The following is a 16,396-nucleotide window of genomic DNA, read 5'->3' on the forward strand; positions in this document are numbered from 1 at the left end:
CATATGATTTGAGACCATTGACAATCGTTGAAAATCTATCCGTCATAGCTTTGATATCCTCATTTGGTTTCATCCTGAAATTTTCATAGCTATGCGTTAGAATGCTAATTTTATATTTCTTTACCTCATCGGTACCTTCATGAGTGACTTGAAGTTTATCCCATATTTCTTTGATGGTTGTACAAGATGAAACTCTTCCATATTCATCTGGTCCAAGAGCACAAAATATGATATGGATGGCTTTGGAGTTGAGCTGGAATATTTTTGTCTCTCCTTCACTCCATAATCTTGGAGAGTGAGAGGCTTGAAGTATCATTCTTCTACGACATTCCATGCTCCCATGTCACTTGCTTGAATGAAGTACATCATTCTATTATTCCAATAGGCATAGTTAGCCCCATTGAAGAAAGGATGCTTGTTGACGGGCATCGAATCGAGACCGGAGTCGAAGTTTGAAGCGGAGGCCATTGATGACTTTGATTATCGATATAACTCTTCCCGAATCGACTCAAGAGGTGATTAAACCTTCAAATGAGTTAGGCTTGATACCAATTAAGTTAATCGATTGACGGAATCGGCCAGAGGGGGGTAAATTGGCAATAAAAATTTTGGTGGAAGCTTTTGCAGAAAATTGAAAATAATTGCACAGCGATTTAGAGTGCTTTGACTTTCTCAACCAAAGTCTACATCCACTACCTTAGCTATCCATACTAAGGATTTTCCACAAATTCACTAATTTTTCTTTCTTTTGACGACAAAGAGTAACCTTACAAACCCTCAAGAATTATACCCCAAATTCTTAAGAACACTCTCTCCTAAAGAGAACAATACAAATTTGCAAACTTACAAGGAAATCCTCACAAGGTAGATTGTTTGTACAATTCTAGAACAAAGAAAAGAACACTCAAAAAATGAATACAACTGAGAACAATAAGTGTTCTTGAAAGCAAGATGAATATTGAATGAAAAAAATAGGCTTGAAATGCTCAAACTTGAGGTTTGATGCTTTCTCTTTGATTCTTTCTTGATTCTAGTTGCTTGATGTTTCTTGTTGTTGATCAATGTCTTCTAAGCTTGCTTAAATACACCTTGAATCACTTCTGAACGTTGGAGATCATTAATGAAGATAATATAGCCGTTTAGTGTGAAAACAATTAATTAAAACAGTTGGGAGCGTCAGTGCATCGATGCATACCCATGGTGCATCAGTGTAAAATTCAAATATTTTGACCGTTGGACCCTTAGTGCATCGGTGAACTAAGAGTGCATCGATGCATCAAGTGCATTCGATGTTTCAAAATAGCCAGAGTGCATCGATGCATGGCTGGTGCATCGATGCATCAAATGCATTCGATGTTTTCATAAAATCCTCAGTGCATCGGTGCATGGTATGAGCATCGATGCATGAAATGCATTCGATGTTCAATTAATTCATGGTGCATCGATGCATGGATTGGTGCATCGGTGCATCACTCTGAAAAATTGATTTTAGGCTTGAGTAAGGTTTGAAATTGGAGTATAAAAGACTTGGAGTAATAATTTGATATTCAATTAATTAAATCGAATATCTTAGAAAATCATTTGTAAAATCTTAAAATTCATTTAAATTTAATTTGTTATATCGAAACACAAAATGTTTTCAACAATAATCTTCTATTCACGGCCTAAAAAGGTTGTACAATATCCTTCTCCATCAAGTTTTCCAACAGAAATAAAATTTCTTTTGAGGCCAGTAATATGTCTCACTCCTTTCAGCTTCCAGGTGGTATGGTTTGGCAACTTTAATCGGATGTCTCCTTTTCCGACGATCTTCAAGGTTTCATCATCAGCTAGATGAATCTTCCCAAAATCATCACTAACATAGTTCTCCATGATTTTTTGGCATGGGGTGGCTTGTAAAGATGCCCCTGAATCCAAAATACATGATTCAATCAGACTGTTGATGCTTAGAATCATGGCATCACCTGTTTTCTCTGTCACGTTGACAGATTCCTGTACGCCGGTATCTTTATTCAGTGCTTGACAATCTCTTTTAAAGTGACACTTCTTGCCGTAATTATACCAGTTCAAATATTTCTTTCTCGTTCTTGATTTTCCCCTTCTAGATTTTGATCTGCCACGATTTGGATTTCTTTCTGAAGTTATCCCTCTAGACTCCATGTGTAAGGATGAGGAACTTGATGTTTCACCTGATTCTCTCCATCGAATTTGTTCACTCAATACCAGATCCCGAACATTATCGAATTTCAATTTACTGTATTCCAACGAGATGCGGACTGCTATAACAGTAACATTCCAACTGTCTGGTAGAGATGATAAGAGAATTAAAGCTTGAACTTCATAATCGAATTCAATTTCCATGGAACTCAACTAGGTTGTGATTGTGTTGAGTTCATTTAGGTGTTGAGCCACTGATTCCCCTTCCACCATCCACAAATTAAATAATCGCCTCATCAAGTGAACTTTGTTTGAGGCCGATGGCTTCTCATACATACTAGAGCGAGCCGTTATAAGACCCGCCGTGGTCTTTTCCTTTGCTATGTTGAAAGCAACATTGCGGTATAACATCAGTCGGATAACTCTGAGGGCTTATCTGTCGATAAGAGCTTAGTCTTGATCCTTATGCCCTCTGGTTGCTTTCTTGAGAAATGTTGATATAGTTTTTTCTGGTACAGAAAATCTTCAATCTGCATCTTCCAAAAACCAAAGTCTGCACCATCGAACTTCTCAATTTTCAGCTTCCATTCGTCTGCAGCCATCGCTCCCACTCGAATTTGGCTTCTTTTGGATCGTTTCTGGCAATTCTTGCGAATCACCGTGTATTAGAACACCTCTGTCGACAAACTCGTATCGCCGACCAAATTTTACTATTCATGAAATTCACTATTCACGTGAATTTTAACTTCGCAGAAAAACTGACAAAATTCACCACTAAAAGCTCCTTATACCAGTTGTTGGGAAATTAAACGAGTAATTTCCCTATAACGATATTAGTGGGAATGTGAAATAAAAGTAGAATAATAACACCCGAAATTGATAACGGAGTTCAGTCAATTATGTATACGTATCCAGACTGTTGCAGATCTTTTACTAAAGGGAGAAAAATTACAGGTGTTTACAAAAACACTCACAACTCACAAGAAAACTCTCTAAACTCTAGTATTGGGAGAAAGAAATGATTTTGGGATGATTTTGAAGCTAAATGGGTTAGGGTATTTATAGTTGAAGCTTAATGACTAATCTTGTAAATACCTTAAAGTACAGGGACTAAATTTAGTAATTTTTCGTTGCCAATTTTCCACTATTTCAGCTGCCAACTTTCAACCAACTTTGAACCACCAAATTCACGATGGCTGCAACAAAATATGACCATTGAAAGCTGCAAATTTTTTACTTTTCAACATGTCCACTATGAGTAAAATATATGATATGGTCTCGATTAGTATGTATTGGTTCAAATGGTTGTGAAGCACTAAAACAATTTATAGAAAATGATAACCTAGATTGATTTGCTAAAGGGCAAACAATATACTTTCGTTTACAATCATTTTGTAAAGCAATAAAATGTAAAAATTGAATTTTATGTTATGCATTAAGAGAAATATGCCCTAATCTAGCATGTCGAATAGAATTTTATTAATAGAAGCAGATAGCATAAATTGTATAGAATGAGAAACTGAAATAACAAAATTTAAGGGAGATGCAACACTCGGATTTGTAGAAGACATGCTAGAAACCATACTTGAAGAATAAAAAAAATATAAGCCACGAGACTTTCTACAAATATCTTTCATCCTTTCGTTGTAGAGATCCTCTAAAATACAAAAGTCAGGATAAAATGTCATACTACAATTAAGGTCTTTAGTGAGTTTAAAAATTGAAAGTAGGATTTATGTAAAATATGGTATATCCAGAACACTGGAAAACACATGGGTAGGATCAAAAGAGAAAGAGCTAACCTGGGTAATATAAACTATTTTACCATTCAAAAGATGAACAAGTCGAGATTAATTAGCACATGAAACAAGAAATTTTAAGCTACGAAAGTCAGACAACATGTGGTTAGTAGCTTTTGTATTCAGTATCCAAGATAAAGACTTATAAGAAGTACCTTGATAAATAGTACTTGCTAAGTTAGCAGTTATCTCAATCGAGGGAGCCTTATTCAGAAGCTCAAACAATTGATTGTATTGTTCACGAGTGAAAACCATAACAGCTCTGATACCATGTTAAATGAGTTAATTTAATTGAAAAGTATTAGTATATATTCAAACTATTCATTTACAAACACTATATTTATACGTTTAATAACACATCTGCTTTGTTAACCACTAATCTAACAGACTAATCACTCACTAACAAATTTCTAACTACAAATAAAATTAACCCAATTAACAACTGGAGTGTGATGTTTCTCAATCCATGGTATTTGAACATTGTTCTATAATAATTGAGAAACTGATATATTTATACATCATGTTAATACAACAAAAATACAAAATTGTATGATAATGAAATAATTTCTAAATGATTATTTGATTTAGTACAAGTAAATGTAGAAATAGAAGTAGAAGTATTTTTATTTGACTATTTTCGTTTGACATATTTAAACTTTCACCATCGAAATGATTTCTCGAAGCGTTACAAATAGGAGTTGAGGTTGCATTTGTTGCTTTCACCATTGTTGCTACAGATCTGGAGGAGTTGATAGGCATTTTTCATGAAAAAGTAGTCTCAGGATCTCACAAAATTTGGATAGCTTTTTAAATTCAAGTCAGCTTCTTCTTCAAATGCAGTCTTCTCATATCGTTATACCCACATTTGATATTTTACTGCTTTATATTTTTGGAGTCTCGAGAAAATAGATACAAACATAACAATAAAAAATAATTTTTTTTCAAAGAAATTTTATTACAAATACAAGAAATACTAAAAAAATAGAAGTTTATGAATGCATGTAAATTTGACATATTTTTTTTGGGTAGTGTAATAAATATTGATGTGAAATTTTAAATTGATTAAGACCACTTGATGATATGGTAAAAATTATTCATGAAATAATTTCACAAGTGAGTTGTTAATCTCATATGTTAATATTAGTTAATTATAGAAGAATGTTTTTTTTAATAATCTGAGGTAAATATAAGACAATATATGTTTGAAGATAACTTTCAACTTTTTAACATTAAACGATCACACCCCTAACATCTATAGTGCTTGAATTTAGGTCTTCAAGAATAGTAACAATTTTTTTTTATCACGGAGTCCACTTAAATTGTACTAGAACAACGTTTGTGAATCTCTGACAAGTTCAGATTAGCAAATTTTAATAGAAAAAAAATAGAATAAAACAGAATGGGAGGGGTAGCCACAGAATAAAGCTTTTCTTTATTTTAAGTTTAAATTATTAAGGGAAAAATTGGAGGTTTTTGACATAATAAATAATTAAATAGTTTGATGCGGTAGAATAATTTTATTTCAGCTCTCTGAGCTGTTAAAATCCTGTTTTAAATTATCTAGATTATATTTTTTTCTTATTTTCTTAAAAAAATTATTAGAATATTTCGAGGATTGCATTTGTATGCCACTTAAATTAATACTCACACATAATTAGTACATTCACAATGTCTTTGGTCATTACGAACAATTTTTTTTTACTGTCAATAAAAATCATTAGTTTCATTTAAAATAAAAAGTTATTTAAAATTAGAGAAAATAAATGTTTATAATTATAACTGTAAATTAAAAACACAATTAGTATAATCATTAACATAAAAACCTAGTCACTTGAGGTAATACAAAGACCATATAAGATAAATATTAAAAGTTCATTAAAAAAATTCGAATGAAATATAAATACAAACATATCTAAAAATCATAATAAATGATCAAACTATTAAAAAATTATCGATAAACGTAAATAAAAATTAAATGTTTAAAAAAATCATCTGCAAATACAAATCACGTATCTAGATTCGTTACTAACAGTTAATAGCAAATTGTTGGTATTTGGGTTTTAGTATTACATCTAAATTACTAAAGAATTAATAGTATTACATTTTAAAAGTATTTTGATTTTTGTATTAAATATGATTTAACTTTTTTATTTTTATCAACGGTTTTTACACTTATAAATGAGGATTTAATCTTAAAATCAGTGGTGGAGTCACAGCTTAGTGAGGGTAGGGACGTGCTCATCTTGAAATCTGATTTTTTTTATTAGTTATTTATTTTACTAATAGTGTTCACCTTGAAATTTTTTGTGTTCATCCTGAAATATGAGTTTTATTCGATTAGTTACTTATTTTGCGAATAGTTCTTACCTTGAAATTTTATTTGTATTCATTTCATTTTAAAAATTTTATGTTTTTAAGATATGTGTCTATCCTGAAAAATATTTTTAGATCCGATTAAAACTATGATTTACTTTTAATTTAATCTTTAAAATATGAAACTTGGACCAAAATCAGAGGGAAGAATGAGTAAAATTGAGTGTTGAATGCACGTTGAAGAAATCTAAAATAATGGGAGCTTCCAAATGAGTTCCCTCAATCATGCTGACAATATATTTGTACAATTTCTCGCGAGATTTATCACAGTCCCAACTGCGATATAAATGTAAGGAATATTGAAGATCATTGTCCAATGATAATGGCGCTCCTTCATTAACGAATACTCCATTGTTGCCTCCTCAAACCTTCTCTCTCTCTCTTTCATAAAGTTTGCAGAACCCAGTAATATATATATTGATCTAGTTTTTTCTTCAGAACAGTCCAAACAAATTAAAGAATATTATTATATTATTCTCTTTGTTTTCTTCTACTATTCAATCCGTTTACATTTTTAATCTAGCTGGCTTGAAAACACTGAATCGGCTAATTTGGAATCTAAGAACATGGAGAAGATGAATTCGGAGGATGGTGGTAACTTTTACCATCATCATCGTCATTATTCCGATACTGATGTTCTAGGATCCGATAAAGTTCCCCCTAGTGGTACCTTGAGCGGACCCTTGAACAGAAAGGTTGCTGCGGGGAAGAAAACTGCCCAATTCAACATTCCCGATCGGACGAAAGGCGATGGCTATGTCGAGCTTACCCTCGACGTTTGCGACGATTCGGTTGCGGTCCAGAGCGTAAAGGCCTCGAATGGGGGTGATTTACATGAGGATCCCGAGCTGACTTTGTTGGCTAAAGGTCTTGAGAAGAAAGCTAACTTGGTGAGGAATGCTTCGGCTAAGATTAGGCAGGTGGGGCATGAACTTAAGCGGTTGACGTCGTTCTCGAAGAAGCCTGCTCGGTTCGATCGGACTAAATCCGCGGCAGCTCATGCTCTCGTTGGACTCAAGTTCATCAGCAAGAATGAATGCGGGCATGGATGGGAGGCTGTTGAGAATCGGTTTGATGATATTACAGCTTCCAACAATGGAACCTTGCCTCGGTCACGGTTTGGTGAATGCATAGGTATGTGTTTGAAGTTAAACCAAATGTAAACCATCAACATATTTTCAGGTGATTCAATTAAGTGAGATTTCTTGTGTAAATCAATGGCAGGAATGGAGTCTAAAGAGTTTGCGGGGCAGTTGTTCGATGCCCTTGCTCGGAAACGAAACATTCACGTCTATTCGATCGATAAGGCTCACCTGAAAGAGTTCTGGGATCAGATCTCAAATCAAAGCTTCGATGCTCGACTTCAAACTTTCTTCGACATGTAAAGTTGATCATTATGTTTCCATTTTCATAACCATTTCTTACATTAATTGTTCATTTAGAGCATTGGTATTTAATCAAATGATTCATGAAATTACAGGGTGGATAAAGATGCAGATGGAAGAATAACAGAAGAAGAAGTCAAAGAGGTATACCATATGAATCAATTGCAGTAATTGAAAGTAGTTTGGTCGAAATTTATACCTTAAAGTCTGATTTACTTTCACAGATTATTAGTCTCAGTGCATCTGCAAACAAACTCTCAAATATCCAGAAACAAGCAGAGGAATATGCAGCTTTGATTATGGAAGAATTAGACCCAGACCACCTAGGATACATAATGGTAAGTTTCAAGCAATTCTTACATTTGTTTGGTTTTTGGCTTCAATCTTCATAAACCTTATGTTTTAAACAGATAAACAACTTGGAAATGCTTCTATTACAAGCACCAAACCAATCAGTAAGAGGCGAAAGCCGGAAACTGAGCCAAATGCTAAGCCAGAAGCTTAAGCCTACATATGACAGTAATCCAGTTAGGAGATTCTGCAGGGACACCAAGTATTTCGTGCTAGATAACTGGCAGAGAGCTTGGGTGACGGCCTTATGGATCACGGTCATGTGTGGCTTGTTCACCTACAAATTCATCGAATATCGGAGGAGGGAAGACGTATATAAAGTGATGGGGGACTGTGTTTGCTTTGCCAAAGGTGCAGCTGAGACACTTAAACTGAATATGGCACTGATACTGCTACCGGTATGTCGTAACACCATAACCTGGTTAAGAAACAAGACGAAACTAGGCGTGGTGGTTCCCTTTGATGACAACCTCAACTTCCACAAGGTAACAAACATTAATATGTCTTTATAAGCTAAGTTCATTAATGGAGTTTAAAAATTACTTTCAATGTATTGCAGGTTATAGCAGTGGGGATTTCTATAGGGGTTGGGATACATGGGATTGCCCATTTGGCATGTGATTTCCCTCGCCTGCTTCATGCCTCACCTGATGAATATGAACCAATGAAACATATTTGGTGAACAAGCCAAAAGTTATTGGCATTTTTTGGAGCACATTGAAGGGATAAGTGGGGTAGTAATGGTGGTTTTAATGGCCATCGCTTTCATGTTAGCGGCGCCGTGTTTCAGGCGGGGTCGGATGAACCTTCCGAAGCCTCTGAAGAAGCTAACAGGGTTCAATGCCTTCTGGTACTCTCACCATCTGTTCGTCATTGTTTACACTCTCCTCATTCTCCATGGAATTAAGCTCTTCCTGACCAAGAAATGGTACAAGAAAACGGTAAGCACTGATCAAATTCCCAAAACTAATTTTGGTATTTATCCAAAACTAATTTCATTTCTGTCGGAAAATGGCAGACTTGGATGTACTTAGCAGTTCCAGTTATCCTGTACTCATGTGAAAGATTAACAAGGCTTCTTAGATCAAGCATCAAAGCTGTTACAATACAAAAGGTTAGCTATCCATCATCATTTTATACGATCAAACTCGGGTTTCACCCGGGTTGTCATTCAACAAGTTGTGGGTTCGGGATTACTAATCCCGAGCCCCAATCTTGTTCCGGATTCCTAATCTTAGAGATTTTCAGGTAGCTGTTTATCCTGGAAATGTACTGGCACTTCACATGTCAAGGCCCTATGGATTTAGATACAAAAGTGGACAATACATGTTTGTAAATTGTGCTGCAGTCTCTCCATTTGAATGGTAATTCTCCATGGACGTTCTGTTTTTTATTCTTCTTAAAAACAAGAAGTAAACCTTCATTAACATGACAAAAACATGAGAAACAGGCACCCATTTTCCATCACTTCAGCTCCAGGAGATGATTATCTCAGTGTTCATATTAGGACACTCGGCGACTGGACTCGACAACTCAGGACCGTGTTTTCTGAGGCATGTTTCTCCGATTGTTCCTTTTTTTCAGAATCGACGGCTCGACCATCTAATTAACTTGTATTTAACTTCAACTAACATGTTCTTGCAGGTGTGTCAACAACCTACTAATGGAAAAAGTGGCCTCCTTAGAGCTGACTGTATGCAAGGAACTAAAATCCCAGAGTAAGTCATTAGAATTCTCTTTTCTTTTTTCCGTACAAAACAAAAACATGGCCAACACAACAGCAACAAAACAATAAAAAAATAAAATAAAGACAAGAACATGATTTAAGGCATGTTGGAAGGAATCAAGCTTTGGAACTGTAGGCTTAAACAATTAAGGGTTCATGCTACATACGTGATGAGCACTATATAGGTCAAACCCTATTAATTTAATCAGATCAATGTAAAGAACAAATAAGAGTTGTTCCATACAACCCTTTTTTATGCTTTGTTTATAGGATCATGACACCGACTTTAATGGCTGAAGAGTAGCAAGATAATCCAAGCAATTTTAGCAGAAATGGGATTTGGCAATCTCTTGTTTTATAATATAAAAGACAAGCTAAAAAAGGGCTGGTCCACACCATTTCATAATTGCAGATATTTTACACCATTTCAATTCAAGATTATTTTTCAAAACCCGAACTTTAATTGTATACTTTTAATTAGTTTATCTCTATCTTCAAACAATGCAATTTCTTTATGGTGTTAATGTCATGGTCACTGCCAATGGCTGCTCTAGAGATGTCTTTTTCCTTTGTCATTTCCCCTTGACATGTGATGCCATATGTTAGAATGAAATTATAAATCACATCAATATTTCATTACTTCTTTTTTTTCATTTTTTATTAAATATTATTGATATTTTAAAGAAAAGAAAACTCAATAGATGAAGGAAATTGAATGTTATTTTTTATTCAGTAATTATTCAGAATTTAAATATAATAAAATCAACAACCCACTAACAACATGTTCCTAAATTTAAGCAACATCCATGAACAACTCTTTCTAAACTTAAGCAACACACAAATAACAAATAAATCTAAAAATAGAAGTAGTCCTAAAGCACATCAACTAACACTCCTTGCTTTAGGGACTGCAAACACCAAGTGTTGTTCTCAAAACTTCAAATTTGCTTACTGGAAGTCGTTTGGTAAAGATATCTGCAAGTTGCTCCTCTGTTTTACAATGAACCAATATAACATCACCTTCTTTTTGTACTTCTCTCAAAAAGAAAATTTTAATGTTGAAATGCTTTGTCTTCCCATGAAACACTGGGTTGTGAGAAAGTGCTAATGTAGCTTGATTATCAACAAAGACCTTTGTGCTTTCTTTCTGTTCAAAATTGAAATCAAATAATAATTTTCTCAATCACATAGCTTGATTAACCGTAAATGCTATAGCAATAAATATTTCTTCAGTAGTGAGTTGAGTCACAATTTCTTGCTTTTTCGAGCTCGATAAAAAACACCAGGTCCAAAATTCAAATAGTAAATTGAAATACTCCTCATGTAATCATAAGGTGTTTGATCTTCATAAGGTTTATGATCATACCAGCCTCATAAGGTGTTTGGTTCTTGATTGTTTTTGTGGGCAATCTATTATGTAGAAGGATCGTGATATGAGCTGCCTCTGCCCAAAACTTCTTGGGTAAAATTTTTCCATGCAAAATTCATCTAGTCATTTTTAAGATGTATTTGTTTTGCCTTTCACTAACTCCATTTTGTTACGGCAAATAAGGAGTTGTCAATTGATGCTCAATGCCAACTTCTTCACAAAATGCATTGAAATTTTCTGATGTATACTCCTTGCCATTATCAGACCTCAATATTTGAATGTAATTGTCCCTTTGATTTTCACCATTCTTTTGAATTTCCAGAATGCTCCAACAACTTTTGGCTTGAATTTTAAGAAGAAAATCCAACACATTCTTGTGAAATCATCAATAAAAGCAGCATAATATCGATTATCTGCTAATGAAGGAGTTCTTTAAGGTCCAGAAAGATATGTGTGAATCAAATGCAACTTACAAGTGGCTCTCCATGCAAACTTTGGAAATGACTTTTTGTTTTACTTTCCAAACCGACAAGCCTTACATGTCAATATGTTATCAAGTTATGGAAAATCCATTGCCATGCTTTTGGACTTCATCTTCAATAACCCTTGATGGTGATAGTGTCCGAGCTTTTTATGCAACAACATTGTGAGGCTTTATTTTGCTAGAAAAGTCGATTGCTCCTCCTACATCGGATTGAGGGAAAAACTTCTCCTTGCCATCTTAACTTCAAACATTTTCTGATATGCAGCATCCTCTATCGCACATGTATTTCACTTTGAATCCCTTCTCTACTAATTGACCAACGCTAAGCAGATTTTGATCAATATCAAGTACATAAAGGACATCAGAAATAAACTTGGTACATGAACAACTTGCAATGGTTACGGTCCCTTTTCGTTTGATAGCAATGTATTCATATTTCCCAATTTTGACCTTTTTGGGCTCGGTACTCTTCAATTCTTTGAACAACCCTTTGTCATCCACTGTCAATGAGCCAACTTTCACTTAATTCGTGATTAGTGAATCAAGTTGCAACAAAAGTTGATCATCCTCTTCTTGATTTGTCACTTGTGCTTCATCTTGTTACTGATTTTTATACTTGCAAACAACAACTTCATGTCCCATCTAGTTACACTTGCTACACTTTGCATCTGATCTTCTCCAACACTTGAAAGGTGGGTGACCTTTTTTTCGCAGTGTTAACTTGGAGGATAGTCCTTCTTTACTCTTGGTTTTCTATTCCAAGCTTGGTTTTTGTTCCCAAATGCAAAGTTTTCTCCACTTGCAGCGTGAAACTTTTTGTTATTTGGCCTCCAGTTATTTCCATCATCTTGATGCTTAACCAGTAGAGCATCTTCAATGGGCACTTCTTCTCTCATTATATGCCTATACTCTTGTGCTTGCAAAGCACTTAAGAGTTCCTCCAAAGTAATCTTTGACAGATCTTTCATGTTCTCTAAGTGGTGATATGGCCTTAACCTCTCGGTATTGTTACAAGGATTTTCTACACAATCATTGAATCTACTAGAGACGAACCTAGCAGTATGACCTTATTGATTATGCTAACGAGTCTGTCAGAATACTCCTTGACTGTCTTGGTCTTCTTCATCTTTTGCAGCTCAAATTTATGTACAAAATTCAACACTTGCATCCCGCGAATTTTTTCATCTCCCTCGTACTTAGCCTTGAGATAATCTCATATCTCCTTTGCTGACTTTAGAGATATTATTCTAGTGAAAATAGTCGGTGATGTTGCAACAAATAAGCATGCTTTTGCCTTTGCTTTTCTTGCTTTCTTTTCTTTTTGTGCTTTGATCTGTGCTATGGTGGGGTTGGTCGGCAATGCTAGAATCTCATAGTCTTCTTCCACATCTTCCCAAAGATCTACAACCTCTAGGTAAGTCTTCATCCGTACTGCCCAAAATGGATAATTATCTCCATCAAATGTAGGCAGGGCAATCAAAGAAAAATTACTTTCACCTTTCATGTTATAGCAAAAACTAAGTCCCTTAAGAAAAAAAGCTATGTTGTCAATTGTTGGTATTTTAAAGAAAAGAAAATTCAATAGATGAAGGAAACTGCACTTTATTTTTTATTCAACAATCATTCAGAATTTAAATACAATGAAAACAACAACCCACTAATAACATGTTCCTAAATTTAAGCAACACCCAAGAACAACTCTCCTAAATTTAAGCAACACACAAATAACAAATAAATCTAAACATAAAAGTAGTCCTAAAGCACATCAACTAACAAATATTTGTTATCTCTAAGCAACAAGACAAGAAATTCAACATCAATATCTTAATGAGGGAATAATAATTGACTGTGTTGAAGCTGCTACGACAAGGGAAATTGGATTATATTTACATGAACTTGTCATGAAGAAAAACTAATAACATGATGTCTTTCAGCTTTAGAAACCAATGGAAATTAAAAATGTTTAGAAGTTGGGATGGATTGAGGAAGCGACTTAGGCAGTAGTCTTTGAAAATTTTAAATTATTATACATTTTAAGTTTCTTTTTGTGTTTTCTATTGATAATTTGTTTTTGCAATTTAATAAGTTCGTCCTCTTCTAAAATTTTAGAAATTTATCCTTAGAATAAAATCTTGTATCCAACCCTATTGATAAGCTTTCATTTGAATGAAATGGATGTCCATGTCCCAACCAAAAAAAAAAGGAAAAGCTTAACCAAAATATCAATTTCCATGTTAATTGTTGGTTAGCAAAGATGGATGAGTGACAGCTTCCAGAAAATTTTAAATTATTATATATTTTAGATTTTTTTTTCAATTTTATATTGATAATCTATTTTCATATTCTTGAATTTTACAACTTCACCACCTCATTAAAATTTAAAAATTTGCTCCTAACATAAAATCATGTCTCTATCCTGTTAATAAGCTTTCATTTGAAGGAAGTGGATGTCCATAAGACCATATCCCAACAACACACACACACACAAAAAAGGAAAAGGAAAAGCTTAATTAAAATGTCGATTTCCATGGCATATTCTTCAACATGATTGATGATTTCAACAGTTTCCCAAGAGTCCTAATCGATGGACCGTACGGAGCACCGGCACAAGACTACAAGAAGTACGAAGTGGTTCTGCTGGTGGGGTTGGGGATTGGAGCAACCCCCATGATCAGCATCGTGAAAGACATAGTGAACAACATCAGGGCCATGGAAGAGGAAGAAGTGTCCATCAGTGGTGCTTTGGAGAAAGGTAACGGAGTCGTTGAGATCAACAGAACCAGTTCATCATCATCATCATCATCAAATTCGAAAAGGAAAGAAAGCTTCAAAACCAGGAGGGCATACTTTTATTGGGTGACGAGGGAACAAGGGTCCTTTGATTGGTTCAAAGGGATAATGAATGAAGTCGCCGAAATGGACCATAACCATGTGATCGAGCTTCATAATTACTGCACCAGTGTTTATGAAGAAGGAGATGCTCGCTCTGCCCTCATCACCATGCTTCAATCACTCAATCATGCTAAAAATGGGGTCGACATTGTCTCCGGTACGAGAGTTAAATCCCACTTTGCCAAGCCTAATTGGCGCAGTGTCTACAAGCAAATTGCTGTCAATCACAACAGCTCTCGAGTTGGTATGTACACTGAAAACTACCCTTTAGAAGCATGTCATTTTGTCAAAAATATAATGGTAGGAATTACCCTTACACTTCATCAACATGCTCACATCAATTGATATAACTCAAGATGGAATCTAATCAACATGCTTTTTACATGCAAATAATCTATTAATTGATGAACATTAGAGTTAGGTACTAAGAAATAGTTACATGTTTTTAAAAAGATTTATTGTGTAATTGTTGACTTTAAGTGCTCCATATCTTCTTTATTTAGCTGGTTTATCAGTAAAGCAATGTTTCTTAGCTTAGACTCTTCGTTTGCTAGCTCTTTTGTCCCTCACCTAATTTAAAAGAGAAAAAGAAAAAAGATGCCTACCTTTTGAAAATAAACAAAAGACATAACTAAAAGCTTATTATTAAATGGCTGAGTGATAGAGCATAAATCTAACAGCTAACAATTAATTTATTTGTTGATGTGTAAGATTTTTTAAATAAGACAAAACATTTCAATTTTGATATTTTGGACAAAATAAACTAGATTAAGAAAATTAATTTATAATATTTTTTTAATCTAAATTAATTAATTAATAAATCAAATATAATAGTCATATAAAAATAATAATAATAATATACTTTGCGAATGTATAAAATCATATGCATATTTTTATAATAAAATATTATTTTTAATAAAACCATCTTGCATAAATGTTCACATGGGATGTTAGTGCATTCCATGATAATGATTAAATAATAAGTAAATGTTTGTACAAATAATGATGAGTGTTATTGACCAGGGGTGTTTTATTGTGGGGCACCGGCACTGACAAAAGAGCTTCGCCAGCTAGCTTTAGATTTCTCCCGCAAGACGTCCACCAGGTTTGATTTTCATAAAGAGAATTTTTAATTACCAGGATAAGAAGAAGAGCCTAAAACGAAAAGCTTTTAGAAGCTCAGTACGGGCAGTTCCGTCGACCTCCGGGTCTCATTTTGTACAAAGATCTTTGCCCCTCCAATTATAATATGCTTTCTAATCATGTATCAAAGTTTCTTTAATATAATAAATTCAAAATTTTCGTATTTTAATATACTTTTTCCAGCTGGAAAAAGTTTCAATAGGAAATTGGTTAATAATTGAGGCAAGCAAACGATAGTGCGCTGGTTGATTGAGATTTCAAAAGAGAGGTCGGTGTTTGATGGGAAAACAGGCTAGTCATGGTTTGCTCGTCTAAAAGCCAACCCAACAATTTGTTTTACCTGAACCGTTCATCTATTTATGCTTTCGTTTTATCCTCTCGAAACTGGGCCTGATTAGTTGGCTCGAGGTCAAGCCTTGATCCGCATCCTGATTGGGCTGGAAAGGGATCAGAGGTTTCTTCATCGACAAATTAGCAACATCCGAGATTCTGCTGCTGCTGTTGGCGGGAGAGCCTTGCTTTGATTTTAACTGCCTCGGCAACTCCAGCCTCTCCAGTATCCTTGTGGTGTTTATATCTAGCTGACTGATGTTGTCTGGTGAGGATACAAGCATAAACGATTGATCTGGCTTGGGTACGGTGGGGGAATATTTTATTGGGATTTCATTCACCACCAGTCGCTCCCATTCTTCAGCAATCGAAGCTGTTGTTTTGGGT

The 16,396-nt window shown here is 34.5% G+C and overlaps 1 pseudogene; it reads left to right on the top strand.

Annotated features, from left to right (window-relative positions):
- Window positions 1-6,876: 6,876 nt before the first annotated feature.
- LOC120127571 lies at window positions 6,877-15,755 on the top strand (annotated as a pseudogene).
- Window positions 15,756-16,396: the final 641 nt, after the last annotated feature.

The sequence above is a fragment of the Hibiscus syriacus genome, unplaced genomic scaffold (assembly GCF_006381635.1).
Source record: "Hibiscus syriacus cultivar Baekdansim isolate YM2019G1 unplaced genomic scaffold, ASM638163v2 tig00110469_pilon, whole genome shotgun sequence".
Taxonomy (NCBI): Eukaryota; Viridiplantae; Streptophyta; class Magnoliopsida; order Malvales; family Malvaceae; genus Hibiscus; species Hibiscus syriacus.